The 15,601-nt window shown below is 34.3% G+C and overlaps 1 pseudogene; it reads left to right on the top strand.

Moving 5' to 3' along the window:
* The first annotated feature begins 374 nt into the window (after nucleotides 1–374).
* The window catches only part of LOC138858205 (uncharacterized), a 36,762-nt pseudogene continuing 21,535 nt past the window's right edge, over nucleotides 375–15,601 (top strand).

The raw sequence follows: 15,601 nt of genomic DNA on the forward strand, positions 1-15,601 counted from the left end.
AAAATTTTTTTTATAGAGTCCGGGCAAGTCAGGTTTTCAATACCGACCCCTCTGCCTATGAAATCCAACATATTGTAGGTCGCTTAATTTCAATGAAAATTTTGAGACAAAATTTTCAGGACAAGAAGCCTAATTGCGAGGATGATGACGATATAAATTTAGATTGGAACCTAGGCCCCGAAGATCGTCATCTAGATATACAGGGAAACGAACCGGAATATGAGCAACTCGACTTGGAAACATTTACAATTCCAGACGAGAATTTTGTTAAAGAGGACGACAAAGCTGACGTCCAAATCAAGCAATATTACACAGGCTAAGGTATAAACCATAAAATTCTGTGTAAGATTCATTGCGAAAAATGCACTAAGGCAATGACGAAGACGCAGAGCGATTTAACGCTGTATTCGGAGGCCCTAATCAGAGCAAAAAATTATAAGGATGACAGCGATTTAAGACTAGTCAATCCTAGTGATAGGGTATTCGAAGTGTGTCGACTGCAGATGATGTGGTACGTCAAGCTCTTCAACAAATACGCTCATTATCCAAATGTTCGGTGTCTGATTTTGTCCGCAATAAAAGAAAAAACGGAAAATGTTTTTCCCCAATGGTTTGACCCAACTGATGAGTGTTTCGCTCATAAAATGAAATTGTTAGATTACTTAGTGACGGTACTTTTGTATAAAAATTCAAAATGGTTTGTGAAGCAGGAAGTAAATAGGGAACGACATCGGAAGCGCGATGCTAAACTAAAAAAACTTAAATAAGTTGCAAGTCAAGACCCTTTGTTTAACGAACATCTTACTTTTGGGTGAGTAATAAATTTATGAAATAAATATTTACATTTTTTAATGTTTATAATTTTATTCTATTTACAGGTTGTTTTTTTATTCTTTTTTTTTAGCATGCCAACTGAGCCTAGCTTTTTTAAACACTAACGTTGAACTTAATCAAGATGGATGAAATTGTCTTAAAAAAAGCAGGTGAAATAAATGACTTAATTTAATTAATAAGTCGTGTGAGAAATATCCATTGTAAATCGTAATTCGGCATTATTATTTTTTTATATTTTTGTTTAACATTTAATTTCATCATTTTACAAAAATTGTTTTAATTGTTTTTAATTGCTTTAAATAAAAAGAATGAATTAATAAAATTTACATATATTTTCTGAAAATAATACACTTGTCTTTGATTTATAGTATAGTACCAACATACATTTATTTGTATAAACATATAATACGTGTAAAAGCATATTGGAATCTACTTGTACATACATATTTACGTAGGAACATTCTCTAACAATATATTGAATCTTTTCTTTAAAAAGTTTTACATATATAGTTATGTCAGAGAACGTATATCATAGAGAAGGTTCACAGTGCTGCCATTAGCAAAATATTTCATGCTTCGCAGGGGTACTGAAAACGATGGGCGTGTTTCACCATATGTCCACAATTAACATCAGGGGACTGAAAAATAGCAGAATTGAGCATTTTCAATGTTAATTGAGAAAAATAATGCTAATTTCAATGTTTAGAAATGTACGCTTACAGATTCGTATATTTACAATGCGCAAACGACTTTGGATATAATTTGAAGATATTCTTCCTATACAGGGTGGCTAACGAATCGTGCCACAAAATTAAACCGTAATAAGTTTCTTTTTAGTCAATGCATTACATATATTTTTTTTATTGTATAGAAAATTTTATTTTATTTAAACAATTAATTATTCTTCCATACTCAACCACGCATATGCGACATCTAATTCGGGATTACCTCAATTATCTATATAATGGACTGCTTCAATTCAGTCAGATTTCTGGGTTTGATTTTGTACACCTCTTGCTTGACATAACCCGATAAGAAAAGACGAAGCGGTTTCAAATATTCTTATTCAAATATATATGTATAATTATGTTTGCATGTAAACAAATATGAAAGTACCCATTATAATTGTTAATTTGTCTACATGCAACATATGTATGTAAATATGTACACTCATTGTTTCATGGGAAATCTGCGTTGCCCTGGACAACCAATGGCCGAAGCTCACGTTTTTTGTTTTCTTGTCAAAGAGTCACTGTGTCGAAGGACTGACGCGACGACAAAGCGTCACAACATTGTGTTGTTGGTAGAAAATCCGAGCTGTGCCGAAAAAATATTAACGAACGGCCGCCGATTGCCACCGCTTCCCTTGCCGCTCTAACAGCTTTGCCAGCAAAATATCGTAAATATGTATGTTTTTGTATGAGCATGCATACATATTGACGCAGATTTTTGTGAGACACGAAAAAATATTTTAAAATTGTAAAATATTTTAAATCGACAAAAGCTTTGTTGCCAGTTTTGTCAATTTTTTCTGTGTTTTGTGGGCTTGCGTGGTTGCAACTTTTCCCTGCTAGAGGGAATATCAGAAATTTGTTCAATTTATGATTTTTGGCTTTTGCCATCGTCGCGAAAAGATGTTTGTTGGCAAACGCATGCTCGGGGAGATGAGAGGGTGTCTGTTTTTATGAATGAAGCGAGGTTGCTTGTTGAAAGTACGCCTGCGTTCATGAATGAAAATGTTGTTGTTGTTTGATTTACTATAAATTTGGGCTTCGCCTATTTGGCTGACATATTGACTTGTGACGATTGTTGTTTTTGTAGAACAATGTTTGTAGTTTTTGCGAGTGACATATTTACATGTGTACGAATATATGAATGTAGGTTTGTGTATCCATTATTTGTGTAGCAATGTCATAAGCACATATGTATGTATGTACATATAGAGCAGTGCGCGCAAATGTTATTACTGATAAATGATTTAAGATATTATGTTAGTATGTTATATACTTATGTATGTATGTACATAGTAAAACATAGCAGATACATATACATACATATATACTTATATAAAAGCATTTCATATTACCAAATGTATATGTGTGTACATATAAATAAGAGAACGTAAAATCAGAGAACGTAAATAAATGAATTTACGTTCTCTGGTAAAGTATGAAGTGATTCTCTGTATAAATCAATGCGCGCACATATTATATATTGTGTTGATATATGAAAAAATTATGATTTGATTTTCTGAATCCGCACATTCAAATGTGCTTGTGCAGATATACATATGATTATATATAAGATTAATATGATAAAAGATGTACATATGTACATATACATATATTGTAATAAATTTAATCTCTATTAGGAAAGTACATATATTAAGTAAAAACTAAATAAAATCATTAAATTCCCAAATTGACTATATACATATAATATTTTTAAAACTACATAATTTAATTAGAATGTTATCAGTTTTGCATGTTTTCATAAAAATTTGCAAAATGATATTTATATCAATAAATATGATTGCATATAAGCGTATAAAAATATAAACCAAAAGAGTAACATGCGGCTGTAAAATCAACGCAAGTCCTGAGCATAATTTTTATTCAATGCTCAGCTCTGTTCACTCGCCACTGTTAAAATTTCTCCTTCCGAGCCGACTGTGGTGAAACACTCTCATCGCATTTTGTTAGTTTTGACAATTCACACGCTGGTCCGTAGTTGGAACTTCTCTGTATTTTACGTTCTCTGGTTATGTGTACATGTAAAGCAATATGAAAGAAAAATATTTGTAAATTTGTCTACAAACAACATATGTATGTATGTAAATATATAAACTAATTGCTTCATGTGGAATCTCCGTTGTCACGGACAACCAATTGCGGAAGGTCATGTTTTTTGTTTTCATGTCAAAAAGTCAATGTGTCGAAGGACTGACGCGACGACAAAGTGTCACAACATTGTGTTGTTGGTAGAAAATCCGAGCTGTGCCGAAAAAAAATTAACGAACGGCCGCCGGGTGTCACCGCTTTCCTTCCCGCTCTAACAGCTTTGCCTACAAACTATCGTAAATATGTATGTTTATGTATGAGCATGCATACATATTGACGGAGATTTTTGTCATGGAAAAATATAGTCAAATTGAAAAATGTTTTAAAATTGAAAAATATTTTAAATCGACAAAAGCTTTGTTGCAACTTTTGTCACTTTTTTTCTGTATTTTGTGGGCTTGCGGGGTTGAAACTTTTCCCTTCTAGAGGGAACATCAGAAAGTTTTTCAATTTATTTGTTAATTTGTCTACATGCAACATATGTATGTAAATATGTACACTCATTGTTCATGGAAAACCATACACACTTTTATAAACATATATCGCATATGGGCAAGTGCAAAATCAACCCCTATTCATATACAACGTGGCATGCGTAAATGGAAACAAAGTCAACAAGTCATGTGCATACATATATACGGGCAGATGTGTGTACAAAAAATGCGAATATTTAGATTCTTTCACACATACAGTCAATCCCGGTTAAGTGCCAAAACCAAAGTTACAGATTTTTTGTGCTTTGTAGTACATAAGCGATTGTGGTACTTAAGCGAGTGGGACCAAAAAAATAATTTCTATGTATTTAAAAAAAATTACCGTTTTCTTTAAAAAATGAAGAGAAAAAAAACGAGAGATGCAGTAAGACACAGGCAGATAAGAGGGATTGGAGGAGCGATACTTACCCGGGGCTTACTGTATACATAAATAAAAGGAATATTGAATATTTTCTTTAAAAAGTTTCTTGAATTGTAAATCGACAAATATACTATGTTGTCACTTTTATTCTCAAATAATTTAATACTCATATTTGAGGGGTTGTCACTTTTCCTTTCTAGAGGGAATATCAGAAATTTGTTCAATTTATGATTTTTAGCTTTTGCCATCGTCGTGAAAAGACGCTTGTAGACAAAAGCATGCTCGGGGGGATGTGAGGGTGTCTGTTTTTATGAATGAAGCGAGGTTGCTTGTTGAAAGTACGCCTGCGTTCATGAATGAAAATGTTGTTGTTGTATATTTTGTATTTGTATATTTTACTATAAATTTGGGATTCGGCTATTTGGCTGACATATTGACTTGTGACGATTGTTGTTTTTGTAGAATAATGTTTGTAGGTTTTGCGGGTTTTTTGTGACATATATACATATGTACGCATAGACATACATATGTAGGTTGGTTTGTGTATACATTATTTGTTCGGCAATGTCATTTATACATACATATGTATATGTGTGTAAATATAAATCAATGCGCGCACATATAGTGTATTGATAAGTGATAAAATCATTATTAGAATTTCTGAATGCGTACATTCAAATGTGCATGTGCAGATATAAATACATATGACTATATCAGATTAATTTGATAAAAGATATAGGTACATGTTGTAATAAATTTAATCACTATTAGTAACAATTATAATACAAAATATTTATTAAGAATTTATATTATGTAATAACTAAATAAAATTATTAAATGCCCAAATTGATTATAAATATTATTTTGAAAATTTCATTATTTAATTAGAATGTTATCAGTTTTTCATGCATACATAAAAATTGGCATAATGATATTCATATCAATAAATATGATTGCATATACGCGTATAAAAATATAAGCCAAAAGAGTAACATGCGGCTGTAAAATCAACGCAAGTCTCTGAGCATAATTTTTATTTAATGCTCAGCTCTGTTTACTCGCCACTGTTCTCCTTCCGAGCCGAATGTGGTGAAATACTCTCATCGCATTTTGTTAGGTTTTGACAATTCACACGCTGGTCCGTAGTTGGACCTTCTTTATATTTTACGTTCTCTGCTTGAGGTTTGAGCAGCAAAATGTAAGACAACCTTCATTTGATAATATGTATAAGTATATACTCGTACCAGAGAACGTATATCATAGAGAAGGTTCACAGTGCGGCCATTAGCAAAATATTTAATGCTTCGCAGGGGAACTGAAAAAGATGAGCGTGTTTCACCACATTTGGAAGGGGTACTGAAAACGATGAGCGTGTTTCACCAAATGTCCACAATTAACATCAGGGGACTGAAAAATAGCAGAATTGAGCATTTTCAATGTTAATTGAGAAAAATAATGCTAATTTCAATGTTAAGAAATGTACGCTTACAGATTCGTATATTTACAATGCGCAAACGACTTTGGATATAATTTGAAGATATTCTTCCTATACAGGGTGGCTAACGAATCGTGCTACAAAATTAAACCGTAATAAGTTTCTTTTTAGTCAATGCATTACATATATTTTTTTTATTGTATAGAAAATTTTATTTTATTTAAAAAATTAATTATTCTTTCATACTCAACCACGCATATGCGACACCTAATTCGGGATTACCTCAATTATCTATATAATGGACTGCTTCAGTTCAGTCAGATTTCTGGGTTTGATTTAGTACACCTCTTGCTTGACATAACCCGATAAGAAAAGACGAAGCGGTTCCAAATATTCTTATTCAAATATATATGTATAATTATGTTTGCATGTAAACAAATATGAAAGTACCCATTATAATTGTTAATTTGTCTACATGCAACATATGTATGTAAATATGTACACTCATTGTTTCATGGGAAATCTGCGTTGCCCTGGACAACCAATGGCCGAAGCTCACGTTTTTTGTTTTCTTGTCAAAGAGTCACTGTGTCGAAGGACTGACGCGACGACAAAGCGTCACAACATTGTGTTGTTGGTAGAAAATCCGAGCTGTGCCGAAAAAATATTAACGAACGGCCGCCGATTGTCACCGCTTCCCTTGCCGCTCTAACAGCTTTGCCTACAAACTATCGTAAATATCCCTTGCCGCTCTAACAGCTTTGCCTACAAACTATCGTAAATATGTATGTTTCTGTATGAGCATGCATACATATTGACGCAGATTTTTGTGAGACACGAAAAAATATTTTAAAATTGTAAAATATTTTAAATCGACAAAAGCTTTGTTGCCAGCTTTGTCAATTTTTTCTGTGTTTTGTGGGCTTGCGTGGTTGCAACTTTTCCCTGCTAGAGGGAATATCAGAAATTTGTTCAATTTATGATTTTTAGCTTTTGCCATCGTCGCGAAAACATGCTTGTTGGCAAACGCATGCTCGGGGAGATGAGAGGGTGTCTGTTTTTATGAATGAAGCGAGGTTGCTTGTTGAAAGTACGCCTGCGTTCATGAATGAAAATGTTGTTGTTGTGTGATTTACTATAAATTTGGGCTTCGCCTATTTGGCTGACATATTGACTTGTGACGATTGTTGTTTTTGTATGTATGTACATATAGAGCAGTGCGCGCAAATGTTATTACTGATAAATGATTTAAGATATTATGTTAGTATGTTATATACTTATGTATATATATAGTAAAACATAGCAGATACATATACATACATATATACATAATATGAAAGCATTCCATATTATCAAATGTATATGTGTGTACATATAAATAAGAAAACGTAAAATATGAAATTATATACGTTCTCTGTATAAATCAATGCGCGCACATATTATATATTGTGTTGATATATGAAAAAATTATGATTTGATTTTCTGAATCCGCACATTCAAATGTGCTTGTGCAGATATACATATGATTATATATAAGATTAATATGATAAAAGATGTACATATGTACATATACATATATTGTAATAAATTTAGTCTCTGTTAGGAAAGTACATATATTATGTAAAAACTAAATAAAATCATTATATTCCCAGATTGACTATATACATATAATATTTTTAAAATTACATAATTTAATTAGAATGTTATCAGTTTTGCATGTTTTCATAAAAATTTGCAAAATGATATTCATATCAATAAATATTATTGCATATAAGCGTATAAAAATATAAACCAAAAGAGTAACATGCGGCTGTAAAATCAACGCAAGTCCTGAGCATAATTTTTATTCAATGCTCAGCTCTGTTCACTCGCCACTGTTAAAATTTCTCCTTCCGAGCCGACTGTGGTGAAACACTCTCATCGCATTTTGTTAGGTTTTGACAATTCACACGCTGGTCCGTAGGTGGACCTTCTCTGTATTTTACGTTCTCTGCTCGTACTCTCCAACATGATAGATATAGTATATTAGTTTTCTTCTATTAAATTGTTGTTCGTAAAAGTTAAAACTAGCCCAAGGAAAGTTGGTAGTGCAGATGGGCGTAATCGGACCTATAAAGCGCTCTAACTAAGCTCCAAAATAAGATACAAAACAGTAATTTGGTGCCAGGATTACAGTGGTAACCTGTCGTTTGAAAAGTGGGCGTGGCCCCACTCCTAATAAGTTTAATATATTGTGAGAACTAAATGTCCATATGGAATTTAGCCCACACAACACATGAAGACGCACCCTGTTAAATAAAATCAACACAACAAGTAATGGGCTGCAACGGGAAAATCACGCCACTTCTAGCAACACACGCCATCCTAAAGCAACATGTTGCGACACAACAGTTAAACCACGCCACGCAAGCAACACAACAAGTATTGGGCTGCAACGGGAAAATCACGCTACTTCTAGCAACACACGCCATCCTAAAGCAACATGTTGCGAACGGGCGAGCAAGCAACACACGGCTTGGCGGAAAGCAAGCAGGCCGATCATCAGGCAGTCAGACTGTAACAGCGATCACACGCTTGACACTAGACTTAGCAGTGAGTCGATCCTCTGGCTAGTTGTAGTGTCTTGAGTTGTGAACGCCGTTCGTTAAGGGTGAGCTCGGTAGTGAGTCGATTCTCTGAGCGACTCAACCCTTAACCTTCCGTCACCAACACAGTCTCCTGTGATCCGGTAGTATTTTTTCACGGCTAGACACGAGCTGCGGTAGAATCGTCATCTAAGCCTACACGAGCGCCGGCAGAAACATCTGGGCGCCGTCGTCGTAGCACACACGAGCGTCAACTCACGCAGCGGTAGAATCGCCTTCGAAGCCATCATCTCAACAGGACAAAACACACGAGCTGCGGTAGAATCGGGTTCTAAGCCTACACGAGCGCCGACAGAAACATTTGGGCGTCGTCGTCGTCGTCAACACGAGCGTCAACTCACACAGCGGTAGAATCGCCTTCGAAGCCATCATCACAACAGGACAAAATAGCAGCAAATCATAAGAAGCAGGAGGCAGCTAAAAGCTTCGTTACAAAAATCGCCAAAGTTCCTATTGCGAACTTTTTATCAAAAATATCGAATATCAATCTGTGAGAATTATTTTGATAAAATGGTCTACAAATTACCCAAATTCCCATATACTACGTATAATGATTTTGGTTATTCTAAAAGTATTTCGCCGGGTTTGATTCTTGCCAGTTGCAAGAGTATAAAATGTTAGTTAATAGATAGTAAATAGTTTTGATTTCGTGAAATACGATATTAGACCTCAACACTGATTGGTCTACAGTGTCAACATTTTTTGTATAACTGTATGTGCCCATACATTGATACAGATACAAGTAACAAGTAAGATCAATTCACACAATGTTTACGTTAGTAATTACCCACAGGAATAATATAATTAAAATACCAATACATATGAATATACATGCGTTTGCTTTTAGATACCAATTTAAGGAGAAAGAAGAGACCAGTAATCGTCCACATGCCTTCAGTGAAAGAACTTTATTCCCACACATCGTGTACTTATGTATGTAAATAAATATGGCAGCAAAAGAAGATAACGTGAACGGCAAGGTCACGGTATTAGATAATAAAAGCTGCAAGGGTGCGGTTCTTAAAACCGATTCCTCTATGCATATTGCACTTCAATACACCCTTATGCCAGAGAATGTTTATAAATAGAGAAGGCGCAAAAGTTAAAAAGTACTAATTTGAGATTTTCACAAGAGGGAACATCGAAAAATACAACTGCGAACCTGTAGAAATACACCACGTAATGATCGAAACGGGAAAAGGCTATAAATAGACACAAAGTTTGGCCTTAAATGAATTATGCGGCCGTGTCCTCACTTTTGCGGTGGCTCAGGTCGTAAGCGTGAAGGAGTTAAACCATTCCGAATACAAACGCTTACGTTCGTATCCTGAAACTATGAACTTAAATTTTATTTAATTTTTTTATTTTAATAATTGGAATCTTAGTATATCTCAATTCAATTACTTTAATAGCATATTTAACTTCCAGAGATAATTACAATATTTCAGGGAAATATGTTCATATGTTAGGGTTTATTGAATATTTCCGTATTTATGCGTATTTACACAAATGTGACAATTACACATACATTCTTAAATATACGTACGCTGATGCTTGCTTCTTCTTGCCCCGCACAAACAATGACATTTGTCTAAAACTTTTGCTTTTTGCGAGAAGCAAGTTGAACGATCGCAAGCAAGGAGGGGTCTGGTGCGCACTGCCACATAAGTATTTCAGATTTAATTTTATCAATCGAATTTATTTAAAAACATTTAAATAAGTACGAATTTATGTGTATTTATATTTTTACGCAAATATTATAATATTACGTAAATAAGACCTATGATATCAGTATTTTTCAATACAAATTAAGCGATATAATAATATGATATGAATCCTACGTTAAAACGCCTTTGCCCATAGTGGCATGCAATGGAAGTGATGGAGAGTTCGCGCGGAGATGGGGCGGAGCAAAAAATTGAGGGTTTTTATTTTCGAAAAATCGATTTTTGTTTTTTTTCTCTTATCTTATTGTTTAACATTTCAAGAATATGTTCTTAAAATTTTAGGTCGATAGAAGCAATATTCTTAAAGTTATTGTCTTATTAATCTCCTGGCCTTTAACGCTCCAACTAGTTAGTTCATAAACTTTAGACGCATGTTTCTCAAAACTACTTTTTCAAAGTCGGTGTTCACTGTCATTTTAAAACTACGTGATCGATTCATTTCAAACTTTATACACATTTTCTACATATAAAATACCTGCCCCCTACGTTTAGTAAAAAATTTTTTTTTTACAATAAGGGTGTTTTCCATCCCCAAAATGGCGAAATTTTTAGTGGAAAATAACAGTTTACACTTTAAATAGCCGCCAAAAAATTTTAAATGACGTGGTGTGGCTAAAGTATGCATTAAATACTATTTTAATACACTATTCAATACATAATATTATTTACGATTAAAGGCGAAAACGTTATTGCCGGTATAAGAATACAAGAGATACTTTTTTTTTGAATATGATTCAACCAATATTTCTCAACGAAGAAAATATATTTTTCACATTTAGTCGAAAAAAATAATCGTCATATGTATACTACTTTTTATACCATGAACAGGGTGTATTAAGTTTGCCACGAAGCTTGTAATACCCAGAGGGAAACGTCGGAGACCTTATAAATGATATATATAAATCATCAGCGTAACGAGCTGAGTTGATTCAGCCATATCCATCTGTCTGTATATACGAGTCCCTCAGTTTTTGAGATATCGATCTAAAATTTTATAAGCCTTTACTTCCCAAGATGCTGCTCACTTATCGGTATCACCGTTATCGGACTATTATAGCCTATAGCTGCCATACAAACTAGACGATCATAATCAAGTTCTTGTATAGAAAAGTTTTTTATTTGACAGGATATTTTCCCAAAACTTAGCTGGAATTATTGCCAAAAGCAACGTTTAAATATTTAAAGAAATTTTCCAGATTGGACCACTATAGCATATAGTTGCCATACAAACTGAACAATCAAAATCAAGTTCTTGTATGAAACCTTCTTTATTTGTGAAGGGTATTCCGCGCTCCTTATAATAACACAACGTAGCGTTCGATTATTGTTTTTCAAAAGATGATAACTTTGTGTACATTTGTCCGATTTTTCCGCCGTTTTGTTGGTAAACTTGTTGCCAACGAGATGCCAACTTAATTATACCCCTCTCGTAGAAGGCTGCGTCCCTATTGGCAAAAAACTCGGAGAGCCAATTTTCACAGGCCTCTCTTGAGGCCAACTTCTCACAATAAAGCGCGTTTGCCATGGACAGGAAAAGATGGTAATTTCTAGGTGCCAGGTCTGGACTATAAGGTGGGTGCATTAGGACCTCCCATCCGAGCTCCCGGAGCTTCTGGCGTTTCACCAAAAACGTGTGTGGCCTGGCGTTGTCCTGATGGAACACAATTCGGCCTCTTCTGGATGAGTGCTGCCTTCAAGCGGTCCAGTTGTTGGTAATAGAGGGCCGAATTGAGCGTTTGACCATAGGGGAGCAGCTCGTAATAGATGACTCCTTGCCAATCCCACCAAACACACAGCAAAACCTTCCTGGCCATCAATCCGGTCTTGGCCACCGTCTAGGCTCGATGTTGTCGTAAATTACCCATTTTTTATCGCCAGTCACAATCCGCTTCAGAAACGGGTCGATTTGGTTGCGATTGAGCAGGGATTCGCAGATGGAAATTCGGTCCATCATGTTTTTTTGCGTTAGTTCGTGTTTCACCCAAACATCGAGCTTCTTTTTGAATCCAAGGTTGCAATGGTTCCAAACGGTTTTCTGGCTTATCTTTAGTTCCTCAGCAATTAAATAAGTGCTCACGTGACGGTCTGTTTCCACTATTTCCATGATTTTATCGCAATTTTCGACAGGCCTCCCGACGTGTGGTTCATCTTTGACATCGAAATTACTGGAACGGAACCTAGCAAACTTTGTGCTATGATCGAAGAAAAATTGTAAAATCCATCTTTGACGAGCGCTCACAACGTACTGAGTCAATCAATCGAAAAACTGTCAGAGACAAACTTTTTGCGCGAAAGAGCACGTTTTCAGCACCGTATAGTATGACATGATGCGACACGTAAGTAGTATTATAGACAATAACGCCATCTCTTAGATAAAAACCCAACGAACTTTTTACTTGACCTAATATATACAAGTATATTACGCAAATGTTTTACTTATCAGCTTTTCAACAGATTTTCTAATGCGTAAACATTTATTTGTTTTAAAAGTAAACAAATTATTGTCGTATTACAATTTGAATTTTTTTGTTTCTATTTTAAATAGAGAAAAATGCCTGAAATCGTAACAAGATGAAAAGTTTTGTTAAGTTGTTGGTCATAGGCAATCGATTTGGCTCGAACAGTCTTATCATTTTTATACTCTCGCAACATGTTGCTACAGACTTTTGTCCACCTAACGGTTGTTTGTATCACCTAAAACTAATTGAGTTAGATATAGGGTTATATATCTATAAATGATCAGAATGAAGAGACGAGTTGAAATCAGGGTGACTGTCTGTCCGTCTGTGCAAGCTGTAACTTGGGTAAAAATTGAAATATCCTTATGAAACTTGGTACACATGTTTCTTGATACCGTAAGACGGTTAGTATTGCAGATGGGCGTAATCGGACCACTGCCACGCCCACAAAACGCCAATAATCAAAAAAAAAATTGTCAAAACTAAGCTCCACAATAAGATACAAGGCTGGTCAGCACACAGAATTTCATTAGGGAGGGGCGTCTGCGGTTAAAATTTTTAGACTTTTAAAAAGTGGGCGTGGTTCCACCTTTAATAGGTTTAATGTGCATATCTCCTATACCACTGAAGCCATAATAAAAAAAGTCACTGAGAACAAATGTTTTGTATCTACGGTGTGAAAATGGGTGAAATCGGGTGACAACCCCGCTCACTCCCCATATAACGGTGCTATTAAAAACTACTAAAAGCACTATAAATCAAGCACTAAACACGCCAGAGTCATTAAATTTTAACACAGGGATCGCATGAGCTGACTTTATAGGAGCCGCATTCAAAATTAGACAATGGGCGTGGCACCGCCCACATTTAGGTGAAACCCCATATATTAGGATCTGCTTAACCGATTTCAACCAAATTCAGTACATAATATTCTTCTCATATTTTTATATTATAGTACGAAAATGGGCGAAATCGCCCATTATAACACCATTTTAAATTTCATCTGATTTTTTTACTTTCCACTATGCAAATCAAACAACAATGATGTATCGGGGTAAAACTTTGCGTGAATAATGCGTTTGAAGTATGCCACCTTGTGACCAAAAATTTTCTAAATCGAACCAAAACTATTCAAGTCCATAGGTACTGAATTTGTTGACCCCAGTGCCTATAGTTGCCTTTTTACCGAAAATATCGGTCAATGTGTAAGACATTTAATTGAAATTCATATAATAAAATAAATAAATAAAACTCTCGATAATAGTATGTTTGTGTCAAAAAATGGGTTTAATTGAATCAGTACTTCCTATATCCCTCATATACCTAATATAAAGATTTTTGAACTTCCGGGTGACTTTATACCGCATATATCGGCCAATATGTGAGTTATCTCAATGGAAATGTTACTCATAACAAGGCATTTTTGTGCCTAAAATGGATAAAATCGAGTAAAAATTTTACCTGGCCCCCATGTAACTAATATCAGGACTTTCGAACATTCGTCTGACTTTACTCCATATGATTGGTGATGGTATGTGAGGTACCTTAATGAAACAGTGGGAGCATTTTATTAGTCTGTGGCACGTTAGTAGTATGTCTTATTGGCAAAAATTGATAAAATCGGGTTAATGCTATCCTCTACTTCCATATACTACTTATAATACTTCTCCTATGTCGGTCAGTGAGTATTAAAATTTTTTTTATATATAAAATTGCTTCAAAATATGTTCTCTATGCTCGAGTATAGCTGAGCAATGTAAAAATTAATATCTTTCTCTATCCCAAATATATATATGATTTCCGACCTTCCTGTTGACTTTAAACTGTTTCGGTTGATCAAAATGTGATATTTTAATGTAATTAAGTTTATAAGTTTTCTTTAAAATTATGTGGTTTGACGCTGAATTAGAATGAAAATAGTATATACCTTGATCTAAACCTCACACCTTCATATAATGAATTCCGATTCTCTAATTGACGTTTTCCACACAAGCTTATAATATAAAATTTAGCCACTTTGGTCGAGTTAATATCACATTCATACTTATGTATATCTCACTTCAAGATGTTTTTTGTTATTTTAATATAATTTTCGCTGACGCAAACTAAAATATAGCAATAAAACTGAGACTAAGTTTATGGCCTTTAGTATAAGTCAAGAAGATACCAAATTTGATTGTAATTTAATCACGATTTCATTTAATAATGGATGTTTAATTCTTTCTCAACTTTGCCACACCTGAAGGAATTTCCTGGCCTTTGATTGTTGCGAATTACAAGAGTTTAAAATTCTTGGTTCCGCCCTAGTACCCATTATCGGGTATATATTGACCCTAGCTCCAACATACTTTATGTAGAAATTCAAACTTCCGTTTGGCTTTATATAAAATATTAGATATACAACAGTTTAATGCCGAAAATGTGTGAAATCGATCCACGAATTTCCCCAGCATACATGTACTACTTATCGCATAATCTTATGGTATAATTTATTCCGTTAATTTTATAATTTAATGAAATTAAATGGACAGTTTTTTTAAAAATAATGTGGTTTATCGCTGCATATGAATGGAATTGGTCTAGACCTTTGTTTAAACCTTATAACCCTAATATACTGATTTCCGCTCCTTTCGTACAACAGCAACCTCATATACCCCACATATTAAATCTAACCCCTTTGGTTCAGTTTATATCACATATACCATGTTTGAGTTAAATAGCTTCTTTTCGTTAAAGTTAACCTTTCGGAGAAAATTAGTATCTATCTAAAATAGTAAATCTATGATCAATAACATAAGTTAATAAG

Source organism: Bactrocera oleae, chromosome X, assembly GCF_042242935.1.
Source record: "Bactrocera oleae isolate idBacOlea1 chromosome X, idBacOlea1, whole genome shotgun sequence".
Lineage (NCBI taxonomy): Eukaryota > Metazoa > Arthropoda > Insecta > Diptera > Tephritidae > Bactrocera > Bactrocera oleae.